At 41.1% G+C, this 23,162-nt stretch overlaps 1 long non-coding RNA gene and 1 other non-coding gene across 2 annotated transcripts in view; one reads left to right on the top strand and one right to left on the bottom strand.

Annotated features, from left to right (window-relative positions):
• The window catches only part of LOC144463469 (uncharacterized), a 76,438-nt gene that overhangs the window by 41,303 nt on the left and 11,973 nt on the right, over nt 1-23,162 (top strand). The window lies entirely within an intron of this gene.
• trnap-ugg (transfer RNA proline (anticodon UGG)) lies at nt 8,470-8,541 on the bottom strand. The gene has a single exon. It is a non-coding gene; the product is annotated as a tRNA-Pro (tRNA).

Raw genomic sequence — 23,162 nt, 5'->3', positions numbered from 1 at the left:
CAGTTTTTATTGTTTTATAAAGTTGTTTAATACCCCATTGATTTGAACTTTGTTTTTATGAAGGCCGCCTGTTTATTTGGGGATTGCTGTTTTCATTTTTTTGAACTCGACAGTCAAGACAATCAATTCATATTGTCATCTTGCAACGCTCCGTACATCCTGCAAGTCAGTCAACTCTAAAACCAACCGAAGCACCTGGATCATCAAACAGTGAGTCAAATTAAACCAAAGACAGTGAATTCATCACATCTCCCATTATGGCATCTGTGGGCAGTTATTTTTTGAGCTTATTTGGAAGCCGCAATAATGTAGAATAACATCATTTATTCAAAACCCAACATCTGCAAAACATCATAATGCTAATGTCCACATATCATGAAATTCTACGGTCATTAAACATTTAAAATACCGTCAATTCGAATTCCATTCCGACCAAAATTTGACGTCTGTCTGACATAAGGGTCCATTGTCTTTCTGACGTAATATTGACATCTGGTGCCAGCTTGACTGATTCATGTATGCCCTGAAAATGTCAATAAACAGAACTATGTAAAATATGTATCTCTTTGCTTCATGACTTTGGTTCTGTATTTTCCTTATTTTCACACTGAATTACATGTTTTATGACTAAAAGCTGTCAGATATGCATACTGAAAATACTACAATATTAACACACGTAGATTATTTTCTCAAGCATGTGAGCTCTATTCTTGTTTTGCTACCACACATGTAATATTACTGTGACATTTGGGTCAGGATGTCTATAAAAGGCCTGCAGGATTATTGGATGAGACCAAGGTTAGTGAGCCGTTGTTTGCCTCAGACCATTTTACCATTTTATGGTAAATCCCACACACTGCTCCTGCTCAGCTTCACAATTTCACAAAGAGCAGTGTGTGGGATTTTCTGTTCAAAGATTCAAGTGATATGTTCCAACACACCTGCATTTGGATGTGCGAATATCTCTCTTCAAACCATTTTATGGTAAACACTGTCATTTTGTGTGGATCGCTTTGCATCAGAATAGAGTAGGAGTAGAGGAGGTGAAGGTCACAGTGAGCAAAGATCTCCAGAGAGTGAAATAAAGCACATGAAAAGAGGCAATATAGTGCTTTTCTGTGCATACAATATTTAGTTGTACTGGATGTTAAATGTTTTTTTTTTTAGAAATATCTGCCTTCAGCACCTTAAGTTTGTCCAGTTGTCAAGGAATTGTAGATGTCCAAATTTCCATGAGCACTTTAAGGACTTCTTGTTCATGGTGGCTTTGAGGTTGGAGTTTTTTAAAAAATCTCAGCAAGGCAAACCTTGTCTCACTCCAAAGTTGTCAGATGCAGCGCTTGGACAGTGACTTGCGGCGTCAGAAACCAACGAAAAAAGGCGTCCTTTAACGTTGGCATGATATGCGGCTGGTTGCAATTATAGTTCAGGGGGGAATGTGGCGGGTCAAGGACGAAAGTTAAGGCGGCAAAAGTCCAAGTCCTGCAGGAGGACAGGATGGTGGATGGGTCCAACAAACTCCGACTTTCACCCAAGAGAGCATTGTTCACATCCCGTAAGATTACAAAGCCAAACTCTGTTCATTTTCCTAAACCTAACCATGTGTTTTGTTGCCTAAACTCAATCATGTGGGTTTGTTGTTGAAGGAAAAAAAACATCAATTTGCAGCGTTGTACCAATGTAGTGCGTTTATTTTGAAAGACACTGTATGTTAACGTTAAACTTCCTGTGAAAAAGGAAGTGTATCTTGAAAGAAGACAATGCAAAACTTGACACGGCATCCCAGAACATCAACAACCAACGCACTCAGGGTACCTTGTATGTCGTGTGTGGACGTGGAAAGTCCATGACCAAAACGTCAATGTGTGATGAGGTCAGAGTGAGAATGTGTTGGCTAGGCATAGCTGTGGGAACATATTCTGAACAGTGGGTGCTGGGGAACAAACGAAGGGGGAAACAACTTAACAGGCAGGAACGACATTATGAGTGCACACATAGATGCTTAACTAACTACATTACACACACATACAGTACAGGCCAAAAGTTTGGACACACCTTCTCATTCAATGCGTTTTCTTTATTTTCATGACTATTTACATTGTAGATTCTCACTGAAGGCATCAAAACTATGAATGAACACATGTGGAGTTATGTACTTAACAAAAAAAGGTGAAATAACTGAAAACATGTTTTATATTCTAGTTTCTTCAAAATAGCCACCCTTTGCTCTGATTACTGCTTTGCACACTCTTGGCATTCTCTCGATGAGCTTCAAGAGGTAGTCACCTGAAATGGTTTTCCAACAGTCTTGAAGGAGTTCCCAGAGGTGTTTAGCACTTGTTGGCCCCTTTGCCTTCACTCTGCGGTCCAGCTCATCCCAAACCATCTCGATTGGGTTCAGGTCCGGTGACTGTGGAGGCCAGGTCATCTGCCGCAGCACTCCATCACTCTCCTTCTTGGTCAAATAGCCCTTACACAGCCTGGAGGTGTGTTTGGGGTCATTGTCCTGTTGAAAAATAAATGATCGTCCAACAGGCACACCTGTGAAGTGGAAACCATTTCAGGTGACTACCTCTTGAAGCTCATCGAGAGAATGCTAAGAGTGTGCAAAGCAGTAATCAGAGCAAAGGGTGGCTATTTTGAAGAAACTAGAATATAAAACATGTTTTCAGTTATTTCACCTTTTTTTGTTAAGTACATAACTCCACATGTGTTCATTCATAGTTTTGATGCCTTCAGTGAGAATCTACAATGTAAATAGTCATGAAAATAAAGAAAACGCATTGAATGAGAAGGTGTGTCCAAACTTTTGGCCTGTACTGTACATGCGTCCTTGAAACAAACGAATGGCAAAAAATTTCTTTTCCAAATGTAGGTCCAGGAAAGTTGAAGCTTTTGCACATCCAACGTTAGCCTGGACGTTAGCTTGGATGTCAGCGGGGGGTCCGGCAGCCCATTGGTCCGACATCCCATTGTTCCGACCATATTAAATCCATTGTTCCGAAGTCCGTTCCGAAATCATCATGATGCCCTGTGGTTAAGGTCTGGTTAGGTTTAGGCACAAAAACCACTTGGTTAGGGGTAGGAAAAGATCATGGTGTGGGTTAAAATGAAAAAGAAAGTGACAAACACATAAGCCGTGAGCCTGCTTCACCTCAAGCCTTTCCCAGCTGACCCAGAGCCGGTCGCGACGCACCATCAAGGCAGAAATACGCCCGCTGGGAGCCGTTCAGCACCGTGGACCGTCCAGGACCAGTGGGCTGTCGGACCAATGACATGGACCCAGCGGGGGTGCCGTTCCTATAGATGCGTTCTGTACACTATCAGGTGTGTGCTGTAGCGGACATGCCAGAGGTGCTCGGACTGGGCTGCAAGTCTGCCTCAACTCGCTGACTCTTTTTTTGTTCTGTTGAGGCTTCCCAGAATAATCACAAATGTGTTTTTGTGTCATTCTGACAGTTTTTCAGTTTGCTACATCACCGACAGTACTTGATTGGTCACATGACACATTGCCATTAAATTGCAGGGTGCTGCAGCAGAGTGCTTCAGTACCCCCAGCACCCCTACTTCATGTGGTTATGCAGCTAGGTCCGTTTAGTAGCTGTTGTGGAGCTTTCAGTCGTATCACATGATATCTGGTAAAACACTTCCAGAGGTGACATTTGAAATTTTGCTTTCTCACCAATTCTAAATAGTTCATGTGAAACTTTTCCTCCCAAAAGTTTTGATCCAAAGGGTCTGTTTTGGTGTTATTCTAAATCAATACATTTTTAAACACATCCTTGAGGTGACTTTGACTGAGAATATTTTTTGCACAGTCTAAAAATATGTATTGATGTATTGAGGCAGTTGAGCTAAAGCGTCAGACTAAAGAATGACTGAGCAGCCAGTGCTTTGTTATTCTTAATAACAAACTCTTTCAGCGATGTTGCCTTAGATATATTTTATTGAATGACATAATCCGCCCCGCATCTGTTGTTGCACATATTACATCCTCTCTCCATCTAAGGTTGACTTCTTGTCAGACCATATGCGTGCACATATTCCCATAAACATCTTGCAGATTTTTGTCTCGGCTGAGATTCATTGCAGGGAATTGATTCCTCTTCTTGGACATTACTCTTCCAAAGAGATGCTGCTGCGATCTGAGGCAGGTACACACTGTCATTTGTCAGGTGTCTCTGCGAGCGCTCTTATGCTTTGACTTATCGCATCTGGGTTGGCTGGAGAGGAGATAGGCTCTTAAACAAATGGCCGCTGTCACACAAGGGGAGGCTGCCTTTAATGAGCCTGTCTTCACAATTGGCACGGTCCATGTCAGGCTCCAGGCCTGCTCTGAACCGAAGCTTAAGCAGCTTCTGTAGCTTTAGCTTTTTGTCTCCTCATTATTATGTGTGAGTCACTGTAATGTATCGGTACCACGGGGAAATACTGAATGTAGAAGTGCAGGATTGTTTAAAGAGCAGCTTCCCTGGAGCTTCAACAGACTTTCTCCTGATCATCCTGACTGTGTAAATTACCTTTACAGCATCCTCTCTTTGTGATCATGTCTGAACAAGTTACACTAACTATAAACTGGCTGCTGATAAATAAACAGGGTGGAACTTATGATGGTAATACATACTGAAATGATCAAAGCTGAACTGGTGCTATTAGTAAATTCCAGCCAGAAGTCTGTATCTTGATGTGCCTTTAAGGGACAGTTCACCCAAAATCAAAAACACAGATTTTTCCTCTTACCTGTAGTGCTATTTATCACTTTGGATTGCTTTGGTGTGAGCTGCCAAGTGTTAGAGATGCCAGACATAGAGATGTCTGCATTCTCTTGAATATAATGGGACTAGATGGCACTCAGCTTGTGGTGCTCAAAGACACAAATGAATACATTTGAAAAACGCTACAGCAATGTCTCTTTGCAGAAATCATGACCCAGTTACTGAAGATAATCCACAGACCTTGTTGTGAGCAGTTTCATGTAGAAACTATTTTTTTTCTACCGAACTACACCCGCCAATGGTATCACTGCATGGAAGAAAGTGTGCATCTAATTATGGATAAGAGACTTGTGCTTGTGACCAACACATTCTCATTCCGACCTCGTCACATGTCGATGTTTGGTCATGGACTTTTAATTGAAAGGCACCCTGGGTGCATTGGTTGTTGACATTTTGGGACGCCGTGTTAAGTTCTGCCTGTTACATGCATTGTCTTCTTTCAAGATCAGGGGTCGCGTTAACCGGATATTCTCGGTCATTGACCGGCTTTTTACAACAGTGACTGGAAAATCTGAAGGCCGTCGGTCGGTTGCAATTACCACCCCTGCCCACTTGGCGGTGGAGTGCACAGTCAGTGGTTTAAGTGGCTGCCGTTTTCACATTGCAGAGAAAAGGTCATTCATCTGCTGCATATAGCTTTGTTGACATAACGGCCTGGACACACCAGATGTGTTAGTGCCGCAGAAGTCCTGTGAGTATACTCGCAGGCGCTTGACTGTCCACACAGGCAGCGTATTTTCTTAACACTGAATGAATAGGGCATATTGTTCTGACAATTTTATTTATGTAGTTATGTCTGTAGGCTCGGTGACACAAAATTAAAATTGTAATGAAGTGATTAGGGTATTGAAAAATGTGTTCGGTTATGCACTGTTGTGTTATTTTGAATTATAAACATGGTATTTTCTCCTCACGTTCCTCAGTGCGTGCTGTTATTTTATTTTGAAAATTGGCCAGATTCTCTCGTCTTTTCTGTGTCCAACTTCCTGTTTGGTACAATCTGCTCTATCCAGCTTGACAGAAGCGCTCGCGGCTCGCGTGAAAAATAGACCAGACGCCGAACTGAAGCACTGCAGTGTGTGGATGTCTGTTCATCTTTTCGTTCATGTCCTTATTAATGCACACTTTATAACTTGCTTGTTGGATTTATTAAAAACGAACAAATGAAAACTAAATGTTTTTGAATATCTTTATTATCATTTAAAAACGAAAATTAAAATGACCAGTAAAAATAGATTATGACCGGATTTTTATGACCCTGTCGGTCAAAATGACCAGCGAGGAAAAAGTCTAGCGCAACGTCTGTTCAAGATTCAAGAACTTCCATTCTCACAAGAAATTTACCATTTACATACAGTCTCCTTTAAAATAAACGCACTACGTCGGTATAACACCGCAAATTTATGTTTTTCTCAACAACAACTAATGCATGTGGTTGGTTTTAAGCAACAAAAACACGTGGTTAGGTTTAGGAAAAAACAACAGAGTTTGGAGTTAGGGTTCGGGAAGTTCGGTGTTTGTTGGACCCATCCACCACCCCTCCCACCTGCCCTACTTGGACTTTCCCCGCCTTAACTTTTGCTCATGTCCCGCCGCATTTCTCCCCTGATGCTGCTAAACTGAATGGCGACTGGCTGTGTATCATGCCGACGTTAAAGGACAGCTTTTTCGGCAGTATCAGATGGCGCAAATCACTGCCCAAGTGCCGGATTTCGACGACCTCTGAATGATCCCAGGTTGTCATGACAGTTTGAGATGTAGACATTAATGCTGTCCTCCTTGCTGAGCTGTAACGCTAGCTAGCTCAGTGGCGCTAAAGGATCAAGCAGTCGATGCATGCTTGTTCCTGTACAGTGATACGGTTAGCGGGTGTAGCTCTGCAGAAAGAAATTGTTACATGAACCTGCTCACAGCAAAGTCTGTGAAGTATCTTGAGTAACTGGGTCATGATTTCTGGAAAGAGACATTGCTGTTAAGTTTTTCAAATGTATTTTTGGGCGCTTTGAGCACCACAAGCTGAGTGCCATCTAGTTCAGTTATATTCAAGAGAAAGCAGACATCGCTATGACTGATATCTCCAACACTCGGCAATTCACACCAAAACAATCTAGACTGGTAAATAGCACTACTGATAAGAGGAAAAATATGTATGATTTGGGATAAACTGTCCCTTCTTGCCAATAGCATTTTGTCCTTCACAAAAATGTGAAGTCTGACCTTTGAAATATAGCACAACTTAGTTGACTGAGACTGTTTCGTTTAGCCTAGCTGAGTTTGCCTCTGCCAAACAGCTCCAAAATTACATTAAGAGTAGCGCTACCTCTGTAACACATCTTGTGTGGATTCTAATACAAGATCTGTCAGAAAGAAAACAAAAATGTGAAAAGCCTGACACAGTAAATGTGTTGCACATGTTTTTCTTTAAAGAATCCAACCTGTGCTAAATGAAGCTCAGTGATTATGGGTTCACCTTTGCAGTATTCAAATATGATTGAAATGTAGCAAACTGAATAGTATAGTAAATTGGCAGAGCCGGGAAAAATAATCCTTTTGTTGTCAGTTAATGGTCTCATTTCTCTCACCTGTCAGTCATCACCAGATTTAAACATGTAAACATCTCAAAACATCAAAAAATCTGTTACGTTTTGTTCTGACTTCTAAGATGCTTCATGGGTTGCTCAGGCAACATCCAGATTTTACTGAATATTAATAGATATAAACACATTTGAGCAAAATGCTATAAATAAAATAAAGTAGCCTGTGTACTATATACTTTGATGTAAACAAATTCTTGTTGAAACTCTTGTATACAAGGAGTTTACAGGTGTAGGAGCCTAATAATGGGGATGATGAAACCTTTAAAGCTGAATTTTAATGATAATACTGACTACTGCAGGTCAATTTATGTGTCACGCTTTCATCTCATACAATTATAATGTGTTATCAAAGTGTAGGTGGATCCACACATTGTCCACCCATAACAAAGGATCTCTCCGCACTGCTTAGTAATACAGTCGTCTTATCTTGACGCCTTTCAGATTAAGATAAATGGGTCAATTTGAAAAGTAATTAGCTAACCTAAATCCAATGCGTGTTTCTTGAATATCTGCCCTTCATCACAGTGTGTGCCAAACCTGTGATTGGCTCTCCTTTCCTTTGTTCTCTGGAAAGTGAATCTGTTTGCAGAGAATAGAGATGATTGATTTGCAATGCTGCTTCCTCTGTGTTCCTGACATTAGTAAAATACCTGCTTGGTATAATGCCTGGACACGACAATGAGGGTAGTTGATTATAAAAACGAACGGCTGAAAGAATCTCACTTACTTTATCACACAAAGATTGGGGAAGCAATTAAAGACACTAAGTCAGTGAGTCAGACAAAGCCTGTATGAAGGTTTTTAGGCGTCACGCTGACAGAATATGTTCCACAGAGACTGTATTGTCCCTTTGGAGGCTGAAGACAGATTTATTGCAAAGGAGTATCAAAGCAGAATCCTCTCAGAGATAAATACCCCCATCTATTTTTTTTCCCTCTGACAGATAAGGACCCACGCTGATGAACCTGCCGTGCATTTCAGACATCTCAGAATATTGTTTGAATATTCCCAACGGTTGCTCAGAGCAAAGGGCTCTTTCTTTTAATCATGCAAAGAATCAGAATCTACCTTTGAGACTTATAAACCATTCTCAGAAAGGGCTCGTCCGGGATTTGAACCCGGGACCGCTCACACCCAAAGCGAGAATCATACCCCTAGACCAACGAGCCACATTAGAATTAGGGAGTTTGACTTGATCGGTTGGCTGCTAAGACACATGCAATGGGAGCAAAAGACAAAAACACAAGACATTCCATCCAAGCAAAGAACTCCAGACGTCCCTCTTCCCAGCAACGCTTTCCAGCTCCTCCTGGGGGACCCCAAGGTGTTCCCAGGCCAGACGAGACATGTAGTCCCTCCAGCGTGTTCTGAGACTGCCCCGGGGCCTCCTACCAGTGGGACGTGCCTGGAAAACCTCCAGTGGGAGGCGCCCAGGAGGCATCCTGATCAGATGCCCGAACCACCTCAACTGACCCCTTTTGACGCAAAGAAGCAGCGGCTCTACTCCGAGCTCCATCTAGATGTCCGAGCTCCTTACCCTGTCTCTAAGGCTGAGCCCAGCCACCTCACGGAGGAAACTCATTTCGGCCACTTGTATCTGCAAATTCATTCTTGCGGTCACTACCCAGAACTTATGACCATAGGTGAGGGTTGGGACGTAAATGGACCAGTAAATCAAAAGCTTCGCCTTCCGGCTCAGCTCCCTTTTTACCACAACAGTCTGGCGCAGTGCCTGCATCACTACAAATGATGCACCACACCGATCTTGTGCAAAAGGCAAACTGAAGTCACAAACACTGGACATTAGTGTTCTGCAAGGGAGATAACGTCCTGTTTTTATAAGCTAAGATGGTACCTCCTAAATATGAGATAAACATGGCCTGGATTTTTTTTTTCTTTTAACCTAGACTTTCATTGCTTCTGTAGCCTGTTGTGCTTGTGTATACTGACAATTTTGAATTCCAGCTGATGATTACAGATCTAAGGGTGTTTTCACATATAGTCTTTTTAAAACAAAACAAACTCAGTCTTCTTAAAGTGCACCAAAAAGAAGACCAACAGAAAAGGTACTCAGTTCTCTTTCTGGTGAACTGCAGCTCTGATGGGGCCTCAGTCCTCTTTCTGCTCACACTATAGCCTATATATAATATATATTGAGATAGTTTTTTTTTCTTTACTTTGATGTGGCACTGCAGTGCGGTTATGAAGCCCCTGGTCTTCAGATGAACTTAAAATTGAAGGGAAAACCTTAGTGTTTCTGTGCTGTAGACTGCTGCCGTTTGATGTATTCTACATTCTACACATCTGGAGACGTGCAGTATCTTACGTGGACCAAACGACTCCTCGCCCTGTGTCCTTGTAGGTGTTACAAGCCGACATGGTTTCGTCTGTTTATTTCAAGCATCCCAGTGCAACAGCATGTCATTTAGAGGACTACATACAATAGCAAAGAGCAAAGCGAACCTAGAGCGCTTTGTGAGACCAAGTGTGAAAACACCCTAATATTTGGTTCTTTTTCCATGTTCAAACAGTAGTTATAAACCCAAATAAAAAGTGCCTGCTCTACTCTAGACCAAAGCAACGTTATCAACCAATGAACCTTCAGTGATATCTGTGGTGTCAGTGTTTACAGTGTTGTCAGTGTAGTGAAAGGTTGCACTGCTATCACTGCTTACTATGAATACTACTAGATGACATATTTGGTATAAAGGAAACATGGTTGTGATTCACTATATCACAGTATAAATCCCCCAAAATAGATGCATGTACATTAAGTTCTATGTAATGTCATTGCACAGAACTAATACAACTTAAAATACCATTATAGGCAGAATAACAACAGATACATGCTGTGTTTTAGGGTGGATGTATTATAGCATGTCTACAGGGTCTGGCAGGTTTGGCAGCACGTAATAAATAGTTCTGCTCAGTATGCTCCAAAACTCCACTGCAACAAATACAGATACTGACAAACCCCACAGGATGTTTCCTATTCATGATAAAACATTGTTTTTTAAGGAGATTACTTTGTACAGGGATCTGGGGAATTCATTTCTCTTCTCCTACGAGAGCTGCCTTGTCAATCCACAACAATATCAAGGGCAGATCGCACAAAACTAATGTTTTAACCTGTTTCTCTGCTGTTCCAAATGGTTTTATGTGATCACAGCTGATACATTTTATGTTTTCTGCCGCCCAACATCATGTCCAGATTTGAATGTTGAGTGCCGACATGACTCAGCTCTGCATTAAATAGATGGAGAGCAATTTCAAACGGTCGTCTGTCAGCGGGGTAATGTGAATACAGCAGCTTTTGCTTAGGCTGTATGGAAATAGTTTTTGCTTCACACCATTAAAGCGTCCCAGTAGAAAGAACAGCGTTAAACAGTCATTTACATTTTAGAGTGCCTTTTTGAAGAGTAAACCGAGGATTGCCAGTCTTGCACGAGTGTCGGCTGAATAATAAACCCTCCAGGTCACTGCGGTTTCCTGGGAAAAATCACAAGTGCAGAGGAAGGCTTGGGGTTCATAATCACAATGTAAGCTACGTTCAGTATAATTCATAAGTCCATGATATACATCTTTCTAATATCCATCATCATTATTGGCTTTTGTGGTTTAGTTGAGGCAATCAATTTTTCCGTGGCGCAATAATAATCTACTGTTTGTGGCTACTTTTTTTTTCCTCCATAAAAGACCAAAATAGATCGACTCTTTACATGAGTCTGGGTTTTGTGGACCGAACAGTTTACAAAGTTACCAAATAACCACTGAAGCGAGCAATTACCGATGCAGTTTTGTACAACTGAATGCAATTACCTGTGTCTGCACTCCAAAGAGCAGGAGTCCCTGAATGATTCTGATTGTATCTGCTATTGTTTGTAATCTCAAATGATGATGGAGATGACCACTTAAAGTCAAATTATAGTCAGTGCAGGTAATATTTATCATGAGCACAAATACCATTTAGGGCTATGAATAATTGACACGCGTTACATGCATGTTAGCTCTTATAAGTGATATTCTGTATGCATGAGGATGTCATTTGTAATAAACATCATTCAGACCAACAAGAGTCTCCGTCTGATCATTTTAATTCACTACAAAGAACCTCTCTTTTCTCAAACACGGCTCATTAATTATATAATGTTGCTGTGATTTGTGCATCATTGGGAACATTCCAACAATCATGACTGAACACAAATCATTTCTTTGACGCTGCAGCGGCTTTTCCTCCCACTTTTTCCCGTCTGTCACAGTACAATATAAAAGTGTAAGGTTCTTTAGTGTAGTGATTAACATTTATTTTCAAAAGCATATGTTCTCCTGCAGATGAAAGCCCGCCGGCTGTCTGTGCTTCAACCTCGGCTGTGCTTCAAAGCGACGGGAAAACAAGCCGTTTTCTGTCATTTTGCTTTGCACTTTGTCTGTTATACACTGCAAATTTCAAACGACAGGAGCCACATAGATTCAGACATATACTCGGGTTGGTTTTCCTCTTGAGTGGGTTGCATCTCACTCTGCCTGCTGGAGCAGAGCAGCACATAATAGTCGGCTCCGCGCCTCTGACTAGCTGGACGAAGCTCTTCAAAGTCAAGCGCAGATTGGAGGGCACTTCAAATAGATTAAAAGAGCTGCCCTGTTGTTTATGTAAGCGCAGGAAATAGTGTTGATGTTGTTGCTGATGTTTAGGTTCATCTGCATTCACACCCACTGAGGGATCGTTTTATCGCACACTGAGATCCATTTGATGCTTCACTGGGTGTAATGGGGGAAAAGGCAATCCTCCAGTCTCTGTGGGCATGTGTGCAACATTCAGCATCCTCACACTGTTTGTACTTCCTGAGAAATTATGTCTTCATCTCACTGCAGATGTTGTCAGTTTCTCCATACGCAAACATGATTATTATTTTCATTTTCATTCCCTTTTACTTTGTTTTCTAACTGGAAATTGATGGAAGTAAATTAAATCATATGCCATCTCAAACATGATGTGCACTTACTGACTTTTTCTGGAGATTGCATCATCTTTTTAGTGATTACAGTTATTAAACACACAGTGGAAGGTGCAACAAGACAATATCATATAGCCAGATACCAATGTACACATTATATTGTGTCCTCTCACACACAGCCTCCGCCCCTCATTCTTCCAACTCAGTTCCCTCTCATTCCAAAACCACCTTTCTACACCCTGGAGTGCGCCAGGAATGAGTCCTACAATGAACAAGCACTGAAAATGAGTTCGCATTTTAGCACTCTTGGTTCCCTTGTCTAAAATTCAATGTTTTTTTTTTGGTTAGGCGCCTGAAATAAGGTGTTTGTCATTAACACAAACTTAAGACACTTCCACGTTTTGTTCTACGACATAAAATATGTCAGTAAATACCCCACTCGTGAATTTTGAAGCTAATTTGTGTCTTTAAAAAGGCGGTTGCTAACAAGTGGTGAAATGACACCACAGAACATCATCACGTGGACCACGGCTTTACAGCGTCGTTGTAGTAGGGATGTTAAATCATGCGACCATAGATAGCCTTCTGGTGATTGCATTTGGGCTTCAAAAATCATAAAAGAGGTGTTCATTTATGAAAATTATCTTGCTTAACAAAATGTGTAAGTATCATAAACATTTGTTTGCCACAGAGCTTATTTTCTGCAATAATTCAAAATCCAATAGAAAAATCCTATACACTTTCTGATGAGGGAACCAGGGTGAAGCTAACTCCCATGTTGGCCTACGAAAAACGTCATCCTTGGAGCACTCTATAACCTCTAAATAAAACAGAAAATATCTCGGAGATCAGAGAAGAAGAAAAAAAATCCTATTTATAATTAATTAAATAGTTGCAACCAATACATAAAAACGAAATATGGTTATACCGTATCACATGACTTCATCAACACATGGAGTTGATTAAAATGATGTATTTTTATATGATTATAACATATGATCACATTATTGTCCTCATTCATTTTCCATTACTGCATATCCTGTTAGGGGTCGCAGGTGTTTAAGAGGCCTATCTCAGCTGACATTGGGTGAGAGGCAGGGTACACCCTGGACAGGTCACCAGACTATCACAGGGTTGACACATAGAGACAGACAACCATTCACGCTCACATTCACAACTACAGACAATTTAGAGTCACCAGTTAACCTGCATGTCTTTGAACTGTAGGAGCAAGCCAGAGTAGTTGGAGAAAACCCACACTGACATGGGGAGAACATGCAAACTCCGCACAGAAGGGCTCCCCCACCCTGGGTTCGAACCAGGAACGCTAATGCTATGAGGCCACAATGCTAACCACTGCACCACCATAATCACCACCACAGTGTTGTCTTACATTATTCCAATTAATTAATTATATTATTACTAATATAATAATATAATATAAAACTTACAATAGGGCACACAAAATCCTGTGTAGTTTCCAAGGAACAAGTGAGGAATGAGTGAGGAACAAATCCGGAATAATCAGACAATTGATAAATCTTTAACTAAGGAGGACTGCATTGCAGATAATGATGAAAACAGAGGAGATACTAATAATGAATCATTAGGTAATGATAAGTTCATAAATATCACTTTCCTCTCAGCTCAAGGACCAATTAGCTTAGCAGCTTTTTCTGGTTCTTTCAACTGTGTCCCACAGTCCTCATCGGTAGATAGAATTAATTAAAAGCATATCTTAAAGATTACGCTCACCAATTAGAATTAATTGAATTGAAAAAACTAGTATGTTGACTGTTCATGCATAGCTTCTGTTAGCTATTTTGAACTTCATGTAGGTCTGTTAATGCTCAACAAAAATAATACCCCATATACTGGCATTATATGCACGTGCATAACTTAAAACATGGTTTAGGTATATATAGATTTGTTTACAGTAGGGAATAAAATCAAATATCTACAGGACTAGTGAGTCAGACAACCAGCAGCACTGCAGCATAAACACTGAATGTCACCAGCTTACAAACGCAGCATGAGACAAAACATTTTCCTGAATCTATTCTTGTCTTTACAAGTCGTGTAAATCTATATTAGTCAGAGTAGCTATAAATCTGTGTGACTCATTAGAAATCTCCTTCGGCTGTTTCTTGAACGTAATCACACTCTGAGATTTTCTGATTACAAAATGATAAAGTATTCCTCTGAAAGCTGCCCTGAGTTATTGAACTGTCACTTGTCTAGTTTTACTCAGTATAACTCAGGTTACTGATTACAGTCCGTTACTCAATAATCACAGTTATTTGAGGATAATAAAGCTTCTTCTTAGGTTGCCATTTTCGTAAGAAGTTTCTGCATACATGATGTGTAAAATAATGCTGTATATCATGTGATCTACTGGTTACTGAGCAAAACAAGAGCGCTATCCTCTTCCCGTTTTGGTTGTGCAGTGATTGACACACTTCCTTTGTGCCGTAAATCGAGCCTCCAGTTTCCCAGGGGCTCATACCCGGTGGCAGACAGAATTGCATGGTGAAAGCAAGGCTCGCTGATGGTGTCATTATGTGTAGCCATTACATGTGAAATCAACATTTACTTTATAATGAAAAGCTAAATCAAAAATGTGTCTATTCCCACTATAATATGACAAGGTAATACAGGCATTTATTCCTCAGTGATGTCTTTTAGCAGAGTAAAAACACCTTCCACAGGCTGTCAGCTGCAGCTCAACATCATGACAGGAGTCAAATTCACCACCCAGCGTTTGAATGACACCTCATATGATTATCTATTACTATGGTGGTAGTTTCCATTTCAGCTCTCGCATTGTACTCATTGTACTGTATTATTACACTGTCATGGTAAAGCTGTTTCCCCCTGCTGATGCAGATACCGACTCCTTTAAGCTGTAATCATTTCATAAATTAAATCAAACTTACAAGGCAGCGGTGAAGCCACCGCCAGTTCAGATGAGGAGGCTGAACTCATTAACATGGTTAAGCACTGCAACACTGCTCTCCAAGGCACTGCTCTCTGGTATTAATTAGGTCACAGCTAAGCTGACGAGCTCCACCAAAAGTGAGTTAGTTTATTTCTCACCATAATGATGTGAGGGCAGAGGAGTCGGGGTTCAGACTTGGTGTATAATCCTCTGCTCTGTGATTGGACACAGTTTTTAATAAGAGGGAGTCTCATGAATTCAAATCCCATCTTCTGCTTGTTGGTTAATTTCTACGGTTCAGTTATTGATGCCCATTCAGACCTCTGCTGTATTATCATGTGTAACCAGGTTGGCCTAGTCTGACACCAGTTGCCATGGAGATGGATGTAGATTTGTCAATGTCGCTGCAGGTGGGAGCAGCGAGACTCCAGGTTTTAATGTTTGTGTCAACACGTGAAATTAATCCATGTTCAAAAGCAGCGACACACACACACACACAGCGTGACTCTTTTTAACAATTTCAATATCACATTTCTTTAAATTGTTGCACTCCTGTGACTTAAAACACGCCATGTGCAGCAGGACAAACAGGTTGTGAATGTGTGGGAATACGCACCCAAAGCCCATGAAGTATTCATGTAACCCGTTTCCCTCTGTCAAATGTCTCACCAGAGACACAGTATCAGCCTCATTGCCTTCCCTGGGCCCTATCAATAGAGTGAAATTAATACCACCTTAAGTATCTTTAGGGCAATCTTTCTTTTTCAGAGCCAATGAGATTACATGTATCTCTATTGACTGGGTGTTATACAGTATGTAAGCGATCTATTTTAATAGGATTAAAGCATGTTGTATGAGTAGCAGGTCTCTTAATGTGCGAGCAGCAGCGTGTCCACTGAGTTTTAATGTCTGAGCCTTTGGCTCAAGAGCCAATGTTGTCTACTCATGATTACCTGAGCCTGGTGAGCTGCACGGCAGCGCCAGACAGCCAATCGAATCATACGGCACTAATTAACTTTCGAGACTATGCAGAGTCATTTCATTACAAATGCTGTTTCCCTTCATCATATCTCTTCTGCTCTGTTTCAGCAATCAGTCTCTGGAAGATTGAAAACTAAATTGAGTTTGTGCATAATGCACCTCAGCTGTCTGCAAATGCTAATTTAACTGCCAGCGAGTAAAACAACACTGAGTGAAAGAACACTAACTGTGCATGAGACTGAGCAGCAGCACTGATATGAATATCCTTTTCACTAATACATAGTGCTCCAGCGCTGCTTTGAAATATTTATTAAATCACTGCTCTGTTCATGACTTCATACTTTTATTTTTTCATGTTTAAAATCAACACTGTCTCCCTGAAATTCTGTTTATATCTAACGAAAATAGGAGTCTCTGTCTGTCTTCACACTTCACTATTGCTGAGGACCCAAAGAAGTACCAGCCCATTCTTATTCCCAGATCCTCAAACACTGACACTTTGTCCCGCCCCTCGGCATATGATATCGTCCAGGGGCGTAAATATTGACAGTGCAGGCAGTGTGGTTGCACTAGGGCCTGTGAGGTGGGGGGTGGCCCAGTGCAACCTGTGTTCAAAGAAGAACTCTTATTTCTCATTTTTCTTTATTCGTAAAACAGTCAATAAAATCTATAACAAAATGATATTCTTATTCCAAATAAACTATTCATAAACTATTAAAATGGTATATTAGATTTTTTATTTATTTATTTTTTCCTTTGGCATTTTTTTGTCATATACAGATATTCAGTGATGATTGTTGGGTAACATGTATGTTGATGTTATCCAATGTCAAGTCTCTGATCATGTGACGAGACGATATGTGCATAATAACATGCACTAGGGCCCATCGCAACTATCTGACGTCACTGATATCGTCGTTATAGGCACCTTTTAGCGTCTTTATGAGATGCAAAGGGCTTTCAACAAACTCCACTGTAAATCTATCTGCGGCATAATGCTGAGAGCAACTGACTCAGTATACAGAGTGACAGAGTCCTATTTTGGTGGCAGGCAGGGGAGGTGGAAGGGTCAAATAAAACCAAACTTTCACCTAGGCCATCACAGTTTCTATACTATGTGAAACCAAAACTTTATGTGGTTTCAACGTGACATTACACAGGTTACATACAGTCTTTCCACACTGACCTGAACTGTTTTCCTAAATCCAACCACGTAGTTTTGTTGCCGAAACCTAACTGCAGCTGTTTCACAACATTAACCATGTCTTACAATGTGATTCAGCTATGCACCATATAGATTTGTTAAAGGTTGCCTTGTGCGTCACTATGAAATGCAGAAGGGTGTGACAAAGCATCAGTATTTGACAACCTCAGAATGACAACAGGCTACAGGTATAGTGTATAATATTTGTGTGAGGTTTTGCGCCCAAATGGCGTGTATACTCTTACATTACTAGGAGACACAAGTCTGTCATGGCAGGTTTGCTGCTCAGGACCCAAGGGAGCTCAGTGCTCAGTGTGAGGTTGTCTGGTTGAGCAGTTCTTGAAATAGCTGCAAGCAGCAACATCAGAGGCCGAGCAATCAGCCTGTTTCAAAGAGACCCGTTTTGAACTGGCCCTGCACTCGTACTAATCTACAACAGCAAATATGTTAGAAGAGAAATGTAATACCATTTCAATTAGTTTTCTATTAAGATGATGAGAAAGGTTTTCCTTTAATGTGTATGCAAAAGTCACAACATGTTCAGACTTTAATGCAACATGTTTAACGTCAGTGATCGGTTTTCCCTACAATATTCACTTGTATCAACCACACACCCAACACACAGGACGTGGACTGTTTTCTCGGTTTAATATAATATTATTTTTTAATATAAAAAATGTATTCCTTGTTTATTTTTTCTTAACAGCAAACCACACAGCTATACGTATATATCACTGTCAGCTCAGCTATGATTATTTCATCATTAAAAGCTCCTTAAAAGACACAAAAGCCAAATAAATAATCATGATGTGACAACTCTGTTGCAAATAGGTGGCTGCTGAACCGTAACACCTAATAAACTGAACTGAACTTTACAGGAAGTACCAGCTACCACTGTGGACAAAATTAACAGTGAAAGTCTGCAGTATGAACTGTGATGCATTCACTTACTGATGTATTTTCTGAAAAGCATTTGAATGATGATGTGGCTGCTTAGCTTAGAAAAAAACACAACATGATCTCATCCCTATTCGTCATGTTTTGCCGCCGTTACTAAAATGAGGCCAGAAGCAGCCTTTTGCGTTGTATCTTGATGCAAAAGGGGTTTGCGGTTAAGTTTAGGCAACAAAACTACTTGGTTATCTTAGGAAAACATCATGGATATTGCTAAGAAACACCCAGCTTTTGTAAGCACAAGCACAGCTGAAAAAGCAGTGGTGTGTTGCTGGTCTTGAACACCACTCTCTTGAGTTAAACTGGGCGTTTGTTGGATCCATCCATGGGTTTACTCTGGAGTTGATGGAAAGCCTGTGCATCTCACACAGATGCTAAATGGACACTACCTGATTTTGACACCCTTGGAGTGAATACCACGCTAAAAAAACGAAACAAACCAAACAAAATGATTCAAATCAGCAAAGTAGTTTGTAATTTACACCTCAAGTACAAAAAGGTTACAAAAAAACATTGCCAGTAATCATACAGAATCCTGCAACTACGTGTCCCTAAAACCAATTTGTCAAAATTAATTTAAACATTTTTTCTTGTGCATTAATGTACTCCTCTGTAAAGACACAGAGCCTTGTGATTCTCTCCAGTAAAAGCTGGTTTTGTGTCCTGTTAGAGCTGCAGGACAGTGTGACTGAGCATCCTGACCGATGGTCAAGTAGCCGAGTCTGATGACTTAATTAAGGTCACAGGCTGAGAGCACACTTTGCCCATCCTCTGCCTCATTAACATATTCCTTTGTTCAGTATGCTGATGTGAAGCAATGATTTACAGTTAATCAGCTTCACAGTGTCACTCCTCTGATTATGCCAAAGTGTATTGAAATTGTCTCGTCTGAGATTTAATTGGATATTTTGTTTTGTGATGCGAGTAAAAGGTTTACACTGTGGCTTTTCAGCCCAAAACATCATCTGTGACATTTTACGCAGATGCTCTCACAAACAGCTTACACTCTCCATTGCTGGTGCATTGAGCTCATTTACCCAGCTCTGAGAGAAAGGTGATAGCTGACAGTGTGAAGTAATCTGCTCTATTGATCATGCTGTCAGAGACTGACTTCAGTAACTGCAAAAGCAAACACAGTGAACGTTAACCCTTTACTGGGAGGCACAGGGGGCGGACAAACAAAGGTTACACCCATGATACCAAAACATTAAAGTGTTTTAACACTAAATTTGCTTTCATAACATCGCACTTCCCCCTGTCTGTGTGAATTTGGGTTGGTCCCGCAGCGTGCTTTTACCTGTAAGAAGAGGAGTGTGCTGCGGGGATCATTTACTGACACTGGCGTCTACGGTTTTGGAGATCAGAGGGTGAATCCCGAGGGGGTGTTGATGCAGACTCGCGCTTTGGTTTGAGGATCTGTATTACGTTGCTCCGTCAGGCCCCCTCTTCCATCAAGTTCAGGGAAACGGAGCCCGTTGTTACCCATAAGCCCATGTGTCATTGAATATTTATCATGTATCTGATTTGAGGGGGAGAGATTCCTGAGATGTGGCAGCCCCCCCTGAGGCCTGCAACTCAACACCCTGTAATAGAAGCCCTAAAATGTGGCTGTCATTTTCAGCCTCAGGGACATGGTTAATTAATTACATGTTGGCCTCTACACTTAACTCTCTGAGCAAACCTCCGCATGCTGTTTCACAAGTTTGTCCCAACTCTGCCAGTGTGTGGTACATTCAGTGTAATACTGTATGTATTCATCTGAGAGAATATGAAATGCAGCCTAGATCCAGTGAAGACACAGAGCAGCTTGAATATTTCCTTTGCCTGTCAGCCAGCATACTGTATCTATCTCTGTGGCATTATTAATGTTAACAAATCAGATGATGGAGAGTTCACCATGCAAACACTGAAACCTGTGAAAATGGTTTGTGATGGCAGAAATCAATCAAAACAGGGACAGTTGAAACAAACATTGTCACAGATGTAATGCATAGGACATCCAGCTTAAGCTATTAAGCAGCCTCTGTCCCAGACTGGGCTTTTAAATTCAGATTAAAACAACAAAACAAATAGATAAATCAGATTTAGCATAACAGGACTGTGAGCCTACTGTGAGGCTGCACTCAGGTGCTTTCAGCTAATGCTAATGTCAGCTTGACAAAATGCTGATGTGTAGCAGATAGTCTTTATAGTTTAGACATTTGCAAAATTTGTTCATAAACCAAAGTATTAGACAAATTAAAATTTAATCCCCACTATTTAGACATTTCACTCAACAGATAAGTGGAGACTTGGGACCAAGCGGCAACCTCTGCGGCTTAAAATGAAGCCAGTATGAAAGTGCCAAAAAATGGAACAATGCCTGTGAGCTAGTTCAGGCAGTTAACTCGAGCTGCATTAGATTCATACACACACGTCATACGTCATTGGCGTGAGGTAGTTACAATGGGCCCCAGTGCACGCCATCGTGCACACATTGTCTTATCACATGATCAGAGACTTGACACTGGATAATATCAGCATACATATTACCCAGCAATCATCATTGCATGTCGGTATATGACAAAAAATACCAAAGAAAATAAGAAATTATAAATTTAATTTAACAATTTTGACAGTTGATTTATAGTTATAGAATAAGCATATATTTTTGTTAGGGATGCTATTGACTATTTTACGAAAAAAGAAAAAACAGTCATGCCGAAGATGGGTTTGCCTTTTTCAAGGGCATATAGCAAATGGCACTGTTTTGAATTTAATGACAGTCCTTCTTTGAACACAGGCATATTTCCAAGGTAGCAATCACTCATAAGAGCCCATTCTCCACCCAACACATTGTTGGAGGGCCCACTCTCTCCATAGGAACCCTACCTCATGGGCCTGCACTGTTACGCCCATCATACGTCACTCTCCATGCACACCTTTCCAATGTCCGTTTAAGCAACAAAATTCTCCCAGCTCTCCCTCTACATTGTCAATGTCGCTGCGGCCCTGCATCAGTACTGCTGCCTGCTCTTTCAGCCCCACCTCCAGCCCAGCATCCACCTGCACTCTCTCTCCTGTAAACATATCTGCAGGGAACGATGAAGTCGGTCTAGACGCCAAACTCTTACTATGTTCTGCTTTTGAAATAAACATTTAAAATGTGAGGTGTCTGCCTGAACTGCAGTTCCTTCAATGGCCACTTGAGGCCGACTCCAAAAGTGAGTCAATCCCCATAGAACTCATGTTAAAATGCCGAACTTCATGACAACTGTACAGGAGGTGAATTTTATAAAACTCACCTGTTTCAATTTTTTTAAGCTTAAAAGTTTGGCATAATTAAGGGCGTGGCCATTTTGAGTGACAGGTTGTCTGTGAGGAGTCACCAAAGTCCTCCACAGCTCCACCTTCTCATCCAAATATGATTACTTCTGGCTCCAAAAATCCAAGATGGCGACAGCCAAAATACCAAATTCAAGTCCACAAGCCAATGGGTGACATCACTGTGTCCATTTCTTCGTCCATTATTTTTATACAGTCAATGATGGGCACTAGACTAAAAGTCGGGGGCCAGGACAATCCTCTGAGGAGCAGTCTGTAGAAACTTCATGGATATTGATCCAAAAGTTGTTGAAAGCATATATATACTGGAGAGTTTGTTGGCGTATCAGTGGATCTATACAAACTCATTAATGTTAGCACCTCAGTTGTTGTTTCAGCTTCTGTTTCAGTTAAACAAAAGCAACACGTCTCTGGTGTGTTTGATCAAACTGATCTGATCTATACAGCAAAGTGACTGAAATGCCAGAACACCAGAGATTCTTTGTTCAGCATGTTATTTTGAGTTCTTCACAGCACAACTACCAGACAGACACTAAATAACAGAGTGTGTGCAGCGTGCTGACGTCACGCTGTATGTGTAGCACACTGTTAGCACCGCATGTGTTTGATGTACTTTCACTCCTGTGCGTTTCAGTTAGAGCCGCTCCAGTGTGGAGGAGATCGATTTTCTGCAACAGGAACATTAGTGATTCTCGAGCCAAGGGTATTAAACTCAAATCATTGTGTTCTATTGTTTGGCATGTCTTATTGATTATCTCCCGGGTTTCACTGGCGAGAGTGAAATATTGTAGCCTCAACAGTCTTGCACACAAAGAATCGGATCCATTTGAAAACAAATAACTTGTGCAAAGTGATACAAAATATCTGTTTAGATTTAATCTTTTCATTCACACTGTGTTGGCGAATAGACCTGAAACAGCCTGTAATGCCAGGTGTATAGGTCACTACAGGTGATGGTTTAAATAGACTGCATTAAATGGAAATGCAGTCATCCCATGTGTTGCTGCCCTGCGGCTGCCCTGTGGTCAGACTCACAGTGCGAGAAACAAACTGACAGCAGCATCACTGCAACATGTTAATAGAGCCATGCATTGCAGTCAGACGACGACAGCACATGAAAAAAAAAACTGTTCAATTATTGATCAGCTGGCTCAAATCCCTCATTATTTCATAGTACCTGTTAGGGGGCAGTCCCTGAGGACGCGACGGCGGAGTCTTCACAGTAGACCGGCTCACAGAGACGCACCGTGCATGATAACTATGATGAACCCCCCCTTGTTCAGCTGAAATCAATATTCCGATCCATGAGTCACTCTGGCTGTTCTCTCTCTTGAATTAGACACAGAGGGTACGGAGAGAAAAAGTCCTTTTTCTGAGGTACAATCAGTCGCAGAACAAAGATTCTTCCAAATATCTTGCCATTGCATCATCATG

The sequence above is a fragment of the Epinephelus lanceolatus genome, chromosome 5 (genome assembly GCF_041903045.1).
Source record: "Epinephelus lanceolatus isolate andai-2023 chromosome 5, ASM4190304v1, whole genome shotgun sequence".
NCBI classification, from domain to species: domain Eukaryota; kingdom Metazoa; phylum Chordata; class Actinopteri; order Perciformes; family Serranidae; genus Epinephelus; species Epinephelus lanceolatus.
The sequence above is the reverse complement of the archived record's forward strand: the minus strand, read 5'-3'. Positions and strand labels throughout refer to the sequence as shown.